Below are 15,131 nucleotides of genomic sequence, written 5' to 3'. Positions count from 1 at the left end.
TATAAAACAGAAGAGTCCTTATATGATATAAGGAATGTGTACGGATGGTTCACAGAAGCAGAGATATCCACTCTTAGGCTACATTCACCCAACCTTAAGGGGGGCGTATGTATGACCACAAACTTACAGCTGTACATACGTCCCCCATAGCCCGGAAAAGGGTGCTTGGATTGATACAGTGCCTCACATACCACTGCGTACACAGGGAAAAGATAGGACATGTCCTATGTTTCCCCGTGTTACGGTGCCATGCGCCGTGGATCGCTATGGAGAGGGGAGGGGTCACCACTCCTCCTCTCCATGGTGCCGGGTGTATGCCCGTCCAGGCTTAGCCGAGCAGGCATACGTTCGTGTAAATGTAGCCTTAAAGTTACAATTGGAAATGGAAAGCTGTTCATAAAACAACTTAAAGGGGAGATTCTCCTGTTTAATATGAGTGTGTTTCTAGGTACCAGGGTTCTGGAGATATAGCAAGGGGCATGTTCAAATAGGACATATTTAACTGTGTGGCAGTTGAGAGGGGGTTAAAGGGAACCTGCCATCAGTTTTTCATTATTAAACCTAATGAAAGGTTTTTACAAAAAAAGGTTTTCAAAATTATGCAAGTGAGGCTGAGAGGCTCTGGGCTCAGTAGATGTTAATGGAGCCTGGAGCCCCTCAGGCTTATTTGCATAACTTTGAAGCCTTTTTTAACTAACAACAAGGGCATAGGAAGCTTAAAGAAGAGCTGATCCAGCCAAAGGGGGCACATATCAGTATGAGCTGGGCCCTCTCCATACAAGGTGGGCCTTTGCTGCATATTGAAGCAAACACCCACCCACAACACCAGTGTTCGATGCTGGCACCGATCGCAGGTGTTAACCCTTTTAAACGCCTTCGGCAAAGCTGCCGTATGGTTTGAGATCCTATCTGCGCGTGGGTGCCACCATCCTGGATTTGACTCCCTCACCCCCGTAATATCATCGGGGGGCGGTGATAGGTTACCATGACAGCCTCTGGTCTTCCGGAGACCTGAGGTTGTCTGGTTTTAACCTATTCATTACAATGTGCGATTTGGTGAAAGGTTTCATTTAATGTATCATTAGCTATAGGTTTTCTAAGCAGTATTTGTATATAAAGCAATAAATATGTTAAATATACACATAATTTTATATCTGCTAAAATAAATACTAACATACAAGCATATAACTTATTGCTGTAGCTGTAATTAATAATTTGTTGGTTGTTGACACAGAAAATAAAGATTTTTTTTTTAGATCTCAATATCAGAAAAAAATCTCTTAATATACTATAATAGCAACTACCAATAGTATAGTCAGTATGACAAAAATAAAATACAACACAAACATGCAGATGTTTTTCAGTTAATACATTTTATGTGGGTGACCTTATGTGCCCATTATACACATATTGGTGGAAAAGATAGAGTGATGGAGATGTTTAGCCGTAGTCTCCTCTAATACTCCAAGTGCCTAAGTGAGAAAGTATGAGCAATGAGCATAGTGGTACCATATAAGATTATGTAGTCACCCAGGGCACTAATAGTACTTGATTGTCACGTATCAGAATATCCTCCATTGTGTTACATTGTAATTTCCTTCACATTCTTGAAGAAATATTGAGGCTAGTCTTTTACTTAGTATAAAATATCTGTTGAGAAATAATAGATATTGTGCCAGTTTTTGGAACCCATTCCTTTTAGAAAAGGCAACAATCAACCACAAAATATCTCTGCATGAGCAAAGTGCTATAAATTACTAAGGAAGAGATTCATTTGGATGAATATGCTCCTTGTGTAATGACTTTCACATTAGGATATGGAGAACAGAGGCATGGCAGGGATGCTCAGTAGTCTTTTAGAGTGACAGAATGAAACAGCAGGAGAATTCAGGGACTTTCTGTGTTCCAAAGGATCCCACCGTCTGGTCCAGTTGAAATCAACTTCTCTTGTGCAGCATTTGCTATAGAAGACTGAACTCAGAATGAAATTGCTGCTATCAAAGTCAATTTACATTGCAAAATATTTCTCTCCAGCTCTCATTTGCTGACCTCTGGCTGCTTGTTACTGCTTATTTACTGCCGGCATTCTTCCTAAAAGGATAGCAGTTCCAGCGCTGCCATTAGTCAGTGGTTAGATTTTGTGATTTTGACTTTTTTTGACATGTAATTTCTGAGAGAGATATCCAAAATAGCATCACTGCTGTGAGCAGACGGCAGCAATAAAGTATAATGGTCTTCTATTATCTCTACAATGAATCGCATAGGCTTCTTTGGTGTAGTATTTGGGGGCTTTTTGCTAGATTGGATCGGAATAAGTTCTCATAATTGTATGTTGTATATACATTTATTATAATGAAACCTGGTGCTGCGCTATCAGGACTAGAACCAGACAATGTGCTTAAAATAAACCACTCACTTGTAGCTTCCTCTTTGCATTTGTGCAGTGTTATGGGCCATTAAAAGATACTTCTGGCATCAACCTGTCACTGACTAGCTTTCAGATTCAATATTATTTTTAGATTTTGCAGTTTTATTGTATTTTATTTTGTATTTTCTTCTGTCATTGTAAGCACTTGGAATGTGCAGCATTAAGCAAAATGCCCCAGAGTTGTCATAGTTTTTACTGTACAGTATATTTATATTTAATAGGAAATACCGTGTATACTTGAATATAAAACAGCTGCCTCCTGCCACTGTATATAGCCAGCAGCCCCCTGACACTGTGCAGCCAGCCCCGTTTGCACAATTCATTAAAAAAATATGTATGCTCACCTTTCCGAGAACCCCTGCAGGTCTTCTCTGCGATCTGTCCGGCCACGGCAGGTCCGTGTGGCGCACAGCTGCCGGCACACGCAATACTAATGCATTGTTACTATTGCTGCTGCCAGATAAACCGCAGAGAAGACCTACAGGGGACGCCGGAAAGGTGAGTATAGACCTTTTTGTTTTTGACTCAGGTATATATATATATATATATATATATATATATATATCTATTTGGCAAGCTCTGTGCAGCGGTGCATAATTTGTGTGCGCTTTATAAATAAAGGAATGATTAACCCCTTAATGACCACCCTATCTGCTTTTTACGGTGGTCATTAAGGGTAATTCTTCTGACACGACTCCTTTCTCTGGTGCCAGTGTCGGGCTGTGATGTCACAGCCCAGACCCGGCACTAACACCCAGGATCGGAAAACCTCCGATCCCGGCTGTTTAATCCCTTCAAGCATGACTGCGGCATGTAAATATGTGTGCCCTGTGGATCGAACCATGCGGTGAGCTTACCGGGGGATCTGATCCCTCCTGCCTTTGCCCCGGGATCCGCCGAGTGCCCCGAGGCTTCCGGCTCCTCTTCTCGCCGGGTTTCACCTTCCTGGCAGGACCCGGCTGTAAGTAACTGAGCATGCGCATGGCCGCGCGCAGCGCCGATGCTACCTCGGAGAGGTAAATCAAAATGTGTTTAAACTGCGATATAGCGGTTTAAAACACTCGCTAAGGTAAGCTCCGGCACCAGCCCACCCTGAGCTGGTGCCCGGTGTTTACATCTCCTACCTACCATCAGAAGTGGTAGGTTTCCTTTAAACCCTGGTCTGATATCTGAGTAGCTGAGTAACAAAAAGAGTAGCTTTTTGTTAATGGAAATTTTATCACAACAATACTAAGAATACCCGTCTAAGCTTCTGACATATTAAAAGGTTAAAACTCACTCCTGCTCATGAGGACTGAACATGGTTTCCTCTAGTTTTTAGGAGAAGCGTAAATGTTTCTTTTTTATACTGCTGTCACAAGTTCTGGAGGCCCAAAAAAATTACCAACACAATATTTAATCAATAATTCACACAAATGCCATTTATTTGCTGAGCTGTTCTTACTAGGAGAATTATTATTAGAAAAGCTGTATTTTTAATGCTTAAGTCAGCATGATTTATTGAGCCGCCTCTTTAATATACAGACGCCACTATATTTCTCAGCTTGATATTGTTGCACTTACGAAAACAAGTTATAAATCATGTTTTAGAAGCTTTTGGTTATGTAATATACCTTTATACACAATGTATGCATGAGATTATTTAATAGGCAGAAATTCATTGGAAACTTTGTCTGATAAGTTTTTACTCATGAAGACAGTATGGAGGGGTGACCAGTGATCCACTGCATCCATTATTACACAGAGACCAAAGGATTCACGTAATATGGTCAGGTCTGCTAGGTCATAGAGCGAGCTGCATCAGTAACACCCCTGTCACTTGTTTCAGCACACATAACAAATTGTTATTAAGATAAACATCCAATATAATAATGTACCTGTAGTACTTTTTCTTGCTTAGTGTGTGGTTATTGTACACAGTGGATTAAATAAGATCATTTTGTACACATTATGGACATTGCATAAGAAATTTATACCAGCCATATGTTCCCTTCAACTGCTGTCTTTTACCATCTGGTTAATGTCTGAGATTGTGACAAGTTTTTCATGGTAATATACTGCAAGGCAAGTCACACCCAAGTACAGAAAGTCCCAGGTTATGTACAGGATAGATTCTGTTCTAGGTTTGTTCTTAAGTTGGATATGTGTGTAAGTCAATTATATTTAAAAATTAGATTTAACAATTAGATTTGAAAAAAATTGGGTTGGCATGGGAACAGGGCCTAACAATAAAGCTTAATTGCAGACACCTTACAGCTGATCATTATAGCCTGGGACTAAAGTTCAGTAAATTACACAAGTAGCTCTCTTGACACTAAGCTAGTGTCAGTCACAGAACCACCCTAATGATCCAATGTCCAGCTACAATCCTGGAATATAAATGCATTTTTAACAGTCCGCCTTGGTACAAGACAAATTATGTAAAGGAGTAAAGAAGATTGGTATGGATTTGCCTACTGAAAATGGTTCCCTAGAGGAATGAGAACATTGATACATGCTGACAATAAACTTACCCTTTGTGTTTGGTTTTCACAAGAATATTCTACTTTTTAGCTGTGACACTGTTTTTTACATTCATGTTTATGGGGTTTAAATTGATTTTGAGAACCAATTTTTTTTCAAGATTCATATTCTAAGTGTCAGTGTAGTTTATACAGTGTCAATAAGGTTGCGTTCCAGTAGTGTGCTCTTCATTTGTTTCATATTAAGTTAGTATCTGTAGCTTGCCAGCTGAATACCAGGGCAATACACTTGGCATTCAAGATGTTCTCGTAGCCTTTTCCTGCACGCCTGAAGCTCGCATTCCAGGTGCATTTGGCAATATAGCTCTTCTCTTCTAGGGTTTACACAAAATTAAATTGGGATTGAACACAGCAGTCTTGACAATATTTGCCTGGCTACGTTCAGTGGCTGCTTTCAGAAATACGCATCCAAATACTTCACCTAATCCCTGGATCTTCTGCCTCTCTGGTCTCATTTTACAGCACACCTTTATTGTTATTCTAGGCAGGTAGAAAAAGCTGCAGATTTCCGGGAGTATTCCGGGAGATTTAGTGCGGAGTAGTGTAGTTTATTGCTTGGTTTGGGACATAATAGAAATCCGTATTGACATAAGTAATTGCATTTATTAGATAATTATCAATTAATGTGTTTTGTATGAAAATCTAAACCAATGTGTTAAAAAACCTACAATACAAAAACTGGGAAAGTTATGTAATGTTTCATTTTTTTGTGTTTTGTACTTTGTTTTCCTGCAGATCCCTGCTTCTTGGTTGCCCTAGATTTAGAGGACACGGGTCTCAGCAAAACAAATAATTTGTTCTAATAATATTTTCCACTTTTAATATTTAAAGCTATTTTAAGGCTGCTGCAGTCCATGGTGAATTGGTGTAGCGATCGCTATAGCTTTCCCTCTGTGCCTGCAAAGTGATGTATAATAACGAATAGTTCTGGATAGAAAAAGTAAAGGATGACCTCAGCATCGCCAGTCAGCAGGCTACTAAATCACCTTGCAGCTTGCTTCATTACTGCCTGCAATTTGATGGATTACCTGTTTTATCTCAAAAATCCTCTTGTGGGACATTTGATGACTTTGATAAATGAGATTTGGGAAGTTTAAAAAAACTAATATTTCTAAGCAAAATATATTATTGTGAAATGTGATTTGTAATAAGTTAGGATATTGCTCTATTTGCTTCACTGGCTTACAGTGCAACCTGGGATTTACTGTAAAGGCACAGTACATGAATAAATTACTCAATAAAGTCCATGTTTTGTAGATCAACCTTTATTGAATTAAACAATAGTTAGAAACACAATGAATTAGCATCCTTAATTCATGTACTGAAAGAAACGGCAAAAAAAAAAATATTGTAAATATACATATCACACTGACCACCAATTCATAGTCAGTCTCTCAACAGGACATGGTGACAGTCAGAGTCCTTGTGCAAACACAAATAGTATCAAATATATGAACTCTAAGTAATATTGAATCGTGTCACTAAGAAAAAAATGTTCAGGTCTCACCCATCCTGGGAGTTGTGATGAAGAGGGTTGTTGTTGGCAGGCTGCAGGCACATCTAGGTCAGGAAAAAGAAGCACTGCCCCTAGTATGGCCTAAATTCTACTCACCCTCATATGCTGAACATAGCTCCAAACAAGGACGGTCCCAGGTTATCTCTATTCGATGTTGGAATGCTGTTAAAACTGGACCCATAGGGTATACTAGGGTATTCCTACGATTAGGGATAACCTAGGACCGTCCTGTTGAGAGACTGACTATGAATTGGTGGTCAATGTACAATGGTGGTTTTTTTGCAGTTTTTTTTTTTTTTTTAACTTATTTATTAAAAGCTATGTTTTAAATGTGTATGTATATGTGTATATATATATATTATAATATATTATAATATAATATAATATTATGGTCACACTTTATTCATTTGCTCACCCCAGGAGGGTGGAGCTTATTTAGTTTGGTTCTATGAAAAATAAAAAAACAATACTTGTTCAAAGCTTATTTGTCATTTATAGAATAAAACAGATAGTTTGATAAAATTACAACCTGCATTTCCGCAAACATTTTTTTTATAACTCTATAATTTATTTCCCCCTATTAATAGAAATAATAATAAAAAAACAAAAGTAATAAATTTAAACTTGTTAGTTAATTAAATGATTTCTTATTATATAGTGTTATTTGATTAACCCCTTAACGCTGAAGCCACTTTTCACCTTCCTGACACGGCCCATTTTTTAAAATCTGACATGTGTCTTTTTAAGTGGTTATAACTTTGGAACGCTTTAACATATCCAGTTGATTTTGAGATTGTTTTTTCGTGACACATTGTACTTCATGCTGGTTGAGAAATTTAATCAATATATTTAGTATTTATTTATAAAATAAATGAAAATTTGGCAAAAATTTTGAAAAAAACAATGTTTTCCAAATTCAAAATTTTCTACTTTTTGGAAAGTTGGTCATATCACTAAAATAACTTGATAACTAATATTTTCCATATGTCTGCTTTAACTTGGCATCATTTTTCAAACCTCTTTTCCTTTATTTAGGATGTTAGGAGGCTTATAACTTTAGGTGCAATTTTTCAGATTTTCACGAAAATCATCAAAACCTACTTTTGGAGGGTCAATTTAGTAGAAGTGACTTTATAAGGCCCACATGACAGAAAACCCCCACAAATGACACCATTTTAGAAACTACACCCCTCAAAATATTCAAAACAACCTTTGGGAATTTTGTTAACCCTATGAGCGTTTCATGAGGGTGAAAGATAAATGAAAGTGAAATTAGAGAAATGTAATTTTATCTTACTATAGATTCATTGAACACTAAAATTTGCACCTTCACAATGGGTTAAAAAGGAAAATGCATTTTACAATGTTGAGGGCAATTCCTCCTGAGTATGCCAATACCCATTTTGTCACTGTACCCTGCTGTACGGGCACATGGGGGCACTTGGAATGGAAAGAGCGTTGTTTCGTTTTTGCAGGGAAAATATGGCTGAAAAAGTTTTCATGTGTCAGGATGCATTTGGAGAGCCATAATGGTACCAAAACAGAGGAAAGCCCCAACATGAGACACCATTTTGGAAAGTACACCCCTTGGAGAGTTTAGCAATGTGTAATTTGTGTATTTTCCCCAACAGGTGTTTGATTCAATTAGGCCCCAAAAGGGAAAAAAGGTGAAAATTTTCTAAAAAAAAGTCACTTTTACCCCAAATTTTTGTTAGCCACAAGGGATAAAAGATGAAACAACCCCATAAATGTGTAAAACTATTTCTCCTAAGCACAGAACTGCACCACTTTTGCATATAAAGTGTTGTATGGGTACACAGTAGGGCTCAGAAGGGAAAGAGGGGCTTTGGCCTTTTAGAAGCCAGATTTGACAGACATCCTTTACATCTGTCAGGATGCATTTAGAAAGCCGTAGTGGTACCAAGACAGAGGGGAACCCCAACAAGTGTCACCATTTTGGAAAGTGCACTCTTTGGAGAATTCAGCAAGGTGTAATATGTGTATTTTCCCCTACAGGTGTTTGCTTCAATTAGGTCCCTAAAAGGAAAAAGGTGAACATTTTCCCAAAAAAGTCACTTTTACGGCTAATTTTTGTATCCCATAAGGCATTAAAGATGAAACAACCCCAAAAAATGTGTACTAGCATTTCTCCCGAGTATAAAATTGCCCCACACATGCAAATAAAATGTTGTATGAGTACGCAGTGAAGCTCAGAAGGGAAAGAGGGGCGTTGGCCTTTTAGAAGCCAAATTTGACAGACATCCTTTACATGTGTCAGGATGCATTTAGAGAGCCGTAGTGGTACCAAGACAGAGGGGAACCCCAACAAGTGTCACCATTTTGGAAAGCACACCCCTTAGAGAATTTAGCAAGGTGTAATATGAGTATTTGTCCATAAAGGTGTTAGATTTAATTAGGACTTAAATAGATAAAAGGTGAACATTTTCTTATAAAGGTCATTTTACTCCTAATTTTATATAGCCACAAGGGATAAAAAAATGTAATAACCCCCCAAAATGTGTAAACCTATTTCTCTCAAGTGTAGAAGTACCCCACATGTGTATATAAAATGTTGTATGGGCGCACAGTAAAAGGAAAGGGGAATGTTTGCCTTTTAGAAGCCAAATTTGACAGAAATGTTTGACATGCATTTGGAGAACCCTAGTGGTATAAAACAGAGAAGAATCCGAAAAGTGACCCTAATTTTTGAACGCACACCCCTTAGAGAATTTTGCAATGTGTAATATATGTATTTGCCCCTACAGGTGAATGATCCAATTAGGCCCTAATCATTAAAAAGGTGAAAATTTTCCTATAAATGTCACTTTACCCCTAATTTAAGCCACAAGGGATAATATATTAAATAACCCCAAAAAAGGTGTAAAACTATTTCTCCCGAGTGTAGAAGTACCCCACATGTGCATATAAAATGCTTTATGGGCGCACAGTAGAGGAAAAGAGGGATGTTTGTCTTTTAGAGGCCAAATTTGCAAGAAATCCTTCACATGTGTCAGGATACATTTGGAGAGCCGTAGTGGTACCAAAACAGAGGAAAACCCGAAAAGTGACCATAATTGTTGAATGTACACCCCTTGGGGAATATAGCAAGGTGTAATATGTGGTGTAGTGTAATACACGTGGTGAAATGAGCATTTTGAACATATAGGTGGTTTCCAAATATGATGTGCAATGGAGTCCAAGATGGAAATTTCAATTATTTCTGGAAAGTTCAGTGCCCGTTATGTGGCGCCCCTTATGAAATAATGGAGGGGTATAGGGAGCAACGTGACCTAACAGTTGTTACAATTATTCATTTTACCAAAATTAATTCACAATAGGTTGGGCGTGAATTGTGAATGTCTAGTGTATAAGGAGGTAGAATATATCAAGGGACCAACTAAACTTTTGTCACTCTAGAGTTGTCGCAGGTCTCTTAGTAGTATGTAGTGTCCATCCTAACTCCTCTTTTGGAACAGACTCTTTATTGAGTCTTATCTTTAGAAGCAGCAGAATTCACCGGGAAAATGCTGTCCTGGCAAAACACAGGAACATCTTAACCAGAGGTACTGGGGCCCCGTCCTTCTTGTCCCAATATTAGTTTCCTAATATCTTCCTCTTGAAAACGGAGAAATGATACGACAGGACATGCACATTGGAACAGCTCGTAAGAGTTGTACAGCATCATCTGAACAATGTGCACGGCCAGCGCTTTTGTACCATATCTTCGTTTTTCGTAGGGAAATTATCGCCAAGTGTTGCTCTTATTCACCCTAGCAATGCCCATTGTGACGAATATTGCTGCTTTTGGCTGGACCAAATCGACCAGCCAATAGCGGCAAACATGGACAGAGGGGGGCAACAAAACCCCTCTGGACCGCAAGGCAAAATTGGTGGCTGTCAGGAACAGCCGCCACCCTGCCCCGATCACCGTGTCTACAGACATGGTGACCGGTATTACTGACGTCATAAGTAAATTCGCTGCTATTGGCTCATCTGAATTGATGAGCCAATAGCAGCAATAATAAACTGGGGGTGTGTGGGGGGGACGTAACCCTTCTGGTCCATGGGGCAGGATGGATGGCTGTCAGGAACAGCCGCCGTCTTACCCCGATCAGTGAACAGCCCTTGACCGGTGTTGGAAAGTCACTACCCGCCGCACCGTTCTATAACAACGCTCGTTGGGAATAGGCTATACAATCTTTATTTATTTTTTAAGCAATTTAGACAAATAAGGGCTTATTTTTTGCGAGACGAGATGCACTGTAAAAAAACCTTAATTTTAGTTGGTTTTTAGCTTATTAAGGCAATTTTATTAACTTTTTACGTGTGGAGGAAAATAAAATCATCAATTCTTCTTTTGGATTTTTAGCATTTTTGGGGGGGGGTGTTCACTGTAGCATAACAATAATATATTATCTTTATTCTACGGATCACTACGATTACGGTGATACCTCATTTATATAGTTTTATTTTTATTTGTCCAATTTTATTGAAGGAAAACTAGAATAGAAAAAATTGCATTTGTTTTAGTATTGCCATTTTTATAGCGGCATAATTATAGTATTTTTTGGTTTCCGGAGCTGGTTGTAAGCTTATTTTTTGCGTGACAAGTTGCTCTTTTTATTGGTATCATTTTGGTGCTTGTAACTTTTTCGGATCACTTTTTAGAACATTTTTTGTAAAGCAATTTGATAAAAAGTTTTAATTTTTGGCAAGTTTTTGGGGTTTTTTTTTTACCACGTTCACCGAGCGGGTCCAATTATGATTAGGATTTATTGTACAGATTGTTACGGACGCATCGATACCAAATAAGTGGGGTTTTTTCGTGATTTAGTGTTTTTTATACTTTATTACTTGTGTAAAGGGAAATGTGGTGTTTGGGGGGACTTTCACTTTCTTTTATTATTTATTTTTATTGTAAAAAACCTTTATTTATTTATTTTTACTTTTTTTACTGTTACTGACATCTAAGCTTGAACAAGTGATCTTCTGATCACTTGTTCAAGCTTTTTTACAGGTTACACAGTGCAATACAGATGTATTGCACTGTGTAATGTAAGACACTGAGCATGCTGCGCATGCCCAGTGTCTTACAGCCGGGTCCTGCCAGGAGGCACGGACCCGGCTTCCGGAGGGAGATCTCGCAGCCCCGGGCACCGGCAGTCCCGGGGCTGCGATCGGAGCAGCGGACCCCCCCGGTAAGCGCCGCGGGGGGGTCCGATTCAACTTCAGGTAACTTTAAATGCCTCTAACACGCCGCGGTCAGCGCGACCGCGGCGTGTTAGGGGTTAACACCCGCGATCGGAGAAATCTCCGATCGCGGGCGTTAGAGGCGGGTGTCAGCTCTAATATATAGCCGACACCCGCAGCTTCTGGCGCCGGCTCCGTTCAGGAGCCGGCGCCAGAAGCTTGACGTAATAGTACTGCATTTTGCGGGAACGCACCTCCCGCGATGCAGTACTATTACGTCAAATGTCGGGAAGGGGTTAAATACCATTATATTTTATAAATTAACCATTAAGTATATGCTATTAATTAGACCAATTGGCACAAATGTATTAAACCTGGTACACTGTGCATTAGTTTTCTTTGCACTTGCTTTTTGCGGCACATTTAATAGTGTTGCATGTTCTTAGTTAGGCCCCTTGCACACTAACGTTCTGGGGCCGCAAGATATGTCCCCATAGACTACCATGGAACCCGTCCGCAGTACAGTGCGCATACACGTGTGCCCCTGTACCGTCCCAAGGAAAAAACATATGACATGCCTCATCTTTTCTAGTAAGTATGGGCAGTCACTCATCCCTCCGCCTCTCCCACGAACGTGTGCTACGACCAGGTCCTTCAGGCCCTTTAGGTGCGCAATATTAAAAAGTGTCAGACAAAACTGTGTGACGAGAACATAATAAAAACATGTAAAAGCACCAAAGACACCTTTTGTATATGCAATCCAGGACAAAAACCGAACACAGACACAATAATATATATGCCCCGTGGTGTTTTTTGTGCTGCATTTGTATGCATCACTTTAACGTATTTGTATGCATCATTTTACCATATTTGTGTATATCATTCTAGAGTGTTTATGTATCATTCTACTGTATTTGTATGTTTTATTATTGTGGCTGCTTTCTCTGATTGTTAGATTACTGTATACTATGCTTTTAGCTGTCTTCTCCAGAGGGATAACATCTTGAATGTTAATACTAGAGTGGAGAAGCAGTGAAGGATTTCTGGCTGGCCTGCCAATGCTGCTCACATGGGAAGAAGCAAGGATTTAGTGAAAACTTCAGGCATGCAGATGAGATGCCTGCTGCTCTCAGCAGGTGGACCTGCCTGACCTGCTGCGTGCAACTGACACTGTGTGACCTTATGGGAAAGGAATCATTTCTCTGCAACTGTTTCCACTTCTAATCCCTCCTTAACCCTTTCGCTTCTGAGGGCAGAGCCATGGCCTTGTGGTGCTGGAGATGCTAAGTAGCAGTTAATGGTCTCCCCAGATGATATAGGTCAGGGAGCTCCCTTTGTAGCACATCATTTCACACATTATTAAGCAAAGCATTATAGTGGGAATGTCTTTTGAAAATATAAATATATATGTCACATCTAGTCAACACATATCTTTTAGATTTCACTAGATAAAGAAGATATCTTAGTATAATAGTCATAGACCAAGGCCAAGGTCAATTCAATCCAACCAATAGGAACTAAACAAATGTTTGTTTTCCGCTTAACCTGTGATATTTTTATGACATAGGAATCTTTTTTCAAATATGCACTTCTACATCTTCAGTTTACATGACAGAGATCAATAAAAGATTACGTGTATTGAAGATTTTGCTGGAATCCCCATAACTAAAATGGTGCATTGCACAAAGGTGCCTGCTGCTGCAGAAAGTGCCTAAAGTGTCAAAATACAGTGACTTCCTGCATTCTGAATCCTTAGGGTTGTGCAGTAATGAGGAATAGGTTAATTGGGATCCTAGCTCTAGATTTTTGGAGGTGTCCCAGGTAATACATGTGTATGTACACTGCACCATATTATAAAGAATATTGTCTATGTTCTCTCAATATAGGGCTTTAGTCCAAATGATCAAATAATAGGAAAATTTAGGATAATTATGAGAAGATTAAAGTTGTATACACTGTTTAAAGGCTATCCGCAGGATACTTGCTTAGCGTCAAGCCATTTACCCTGAGTGCGTCATTTGAGTTTTCTGTGCATTAATTTGATACAATAGGACAGATTTATCATTATCCTACTATAATTTTTGTTAAAACTTTATTTATTCAAAATTTTTTTCAACTTGCATACACATATGCTAGCAAAAAGTATTACATATTCCATAAGTATCAAAAGTTTTCAAGTAACCGAAAGAGATGTTTACAGCCTGAGGCGATTTTACAGCCCTGAACAATATTTTACACTCATAAGCGAGGTCATACAAAGAACAGTACTATTATAAATACAAACAAGCGGCTGTCAGAGCATATTACTTATAAGGCCCTTATATGTCCCTCCTTATTCCCGTGATCTAATTCAATCATGGGACTGTTGAGGGAAAGTAATACACCTCTCCATTGGTTAGTGCAAAGCTGAAGAAAAACCAAAATATAACTGAAAATGAACTTAAAATTAAAAATAAACCAAAACCTATCTAATCAAGACTAGAACTACTGTGAAAATGTGCCTTAAAGTCCACATTATTCTTAACCTGATTTTAACCTTGTGTGCCTCCTCCTGGGAAGGGGGGGGGAGGGGAAATGGAGGGGGTAATTTGGGATGTTCGTGGATACGGATTATAGTCTCCAAATTCTGTAACATCCTAATCTCAGCTCTTCCCTTCTCTTCTGAGGTATCCTACTCTAATTTTAGACATGTGTTTGGAACTCTTTATGGTCCAAGTTTAACATCAGATCTTTATGCTTAGACAGCTTGATAAATGTGGGATTTTAATTGCCAAGTTTTTCCTGCGCCACTCTGGGTCTGGAGTGTAATTGCACCTTAATTGAGGTAAAAATGAAGGTTCACATTGCACATAACAATAAAAAGTATGCACAACGCATTTCGAATCTGAAGTGGATTCAGACACCACAACATCTGCTACGGATTCAAAACCCATTTTGCATACTTTTTATTGATGTTTTATGTAATGTGCCAACATTTAGCACAAATGTTTATCTCATTTATACAAAACAATAAAATGACATTCTTAAATCAAAATGTGTGATCTTGCGCTGAGACTGTGTTGAAAAGGGATACCTTATTGAATCTTTAATACGGAAAAGCAAATTTCCTTCCATTCAGATCTCGTCCTGGACCAAGCAGCCGTTGCTGGGCAGCGGATCCCAGCATTCGGGCAATAGTAACATATTGGGCCAGATTTACTGACCTGGTCCATTCGCGATCCAGCGGCGCGTTCTCTGGGGTGGATTCAGGTCCGGCCGGGATTCACTAAGGTAGTTCCTCCGACGTCCACCAGGTGGCGCTGCTGCGCTGAAGTTCCCCGAGGCCCGCCGGCATGCACTGAAGTTCACCGGCCTATTCCTAGTGAAGGTAAGGGCGAGTCCCGTGACACTTTTTTTTTTTTTTTTTTTTATGCGGCAGTTTTTCCGAATCCGTTGGGTTTTCGTTCGGCCACGCCCCCGATTTCCGTCGCGTGCA

The 15,131-nt window shown here is 39.2% G+C and overlaps 1 protein-coding gene across 2 annotated transcripts in view; it reads left to right on the top strand.

Moving 5' to 3' along the window:
- The window catches only part of SH3RF3 (SH3 domain containing ring finger 3), a 334,768-nt gene that overhangs the window by 26,112 nt on the left and 293,525 nt on the right, over positions 1-15,131 (top strand). The window lies entirely within an intron of this gene.

The sequence above is a fragment of the Engystomops pustulosus genome, chromosome 2, assembly GCF_040894005.1.
Source record: "Engystomops pustulosus chromosome 2, aEngPut4.maternal, whole genome shotgun sequence".
Taxonomy (NCBI): Eukaryota; Metazoa; Chordata; class Amphibia; order Anura; family Leptodactylidae; genus Engystomops; species Engystomops pustulosus.
This window is presented reverse-complemented; position numbering and strand designations above follow the sequence as displayed.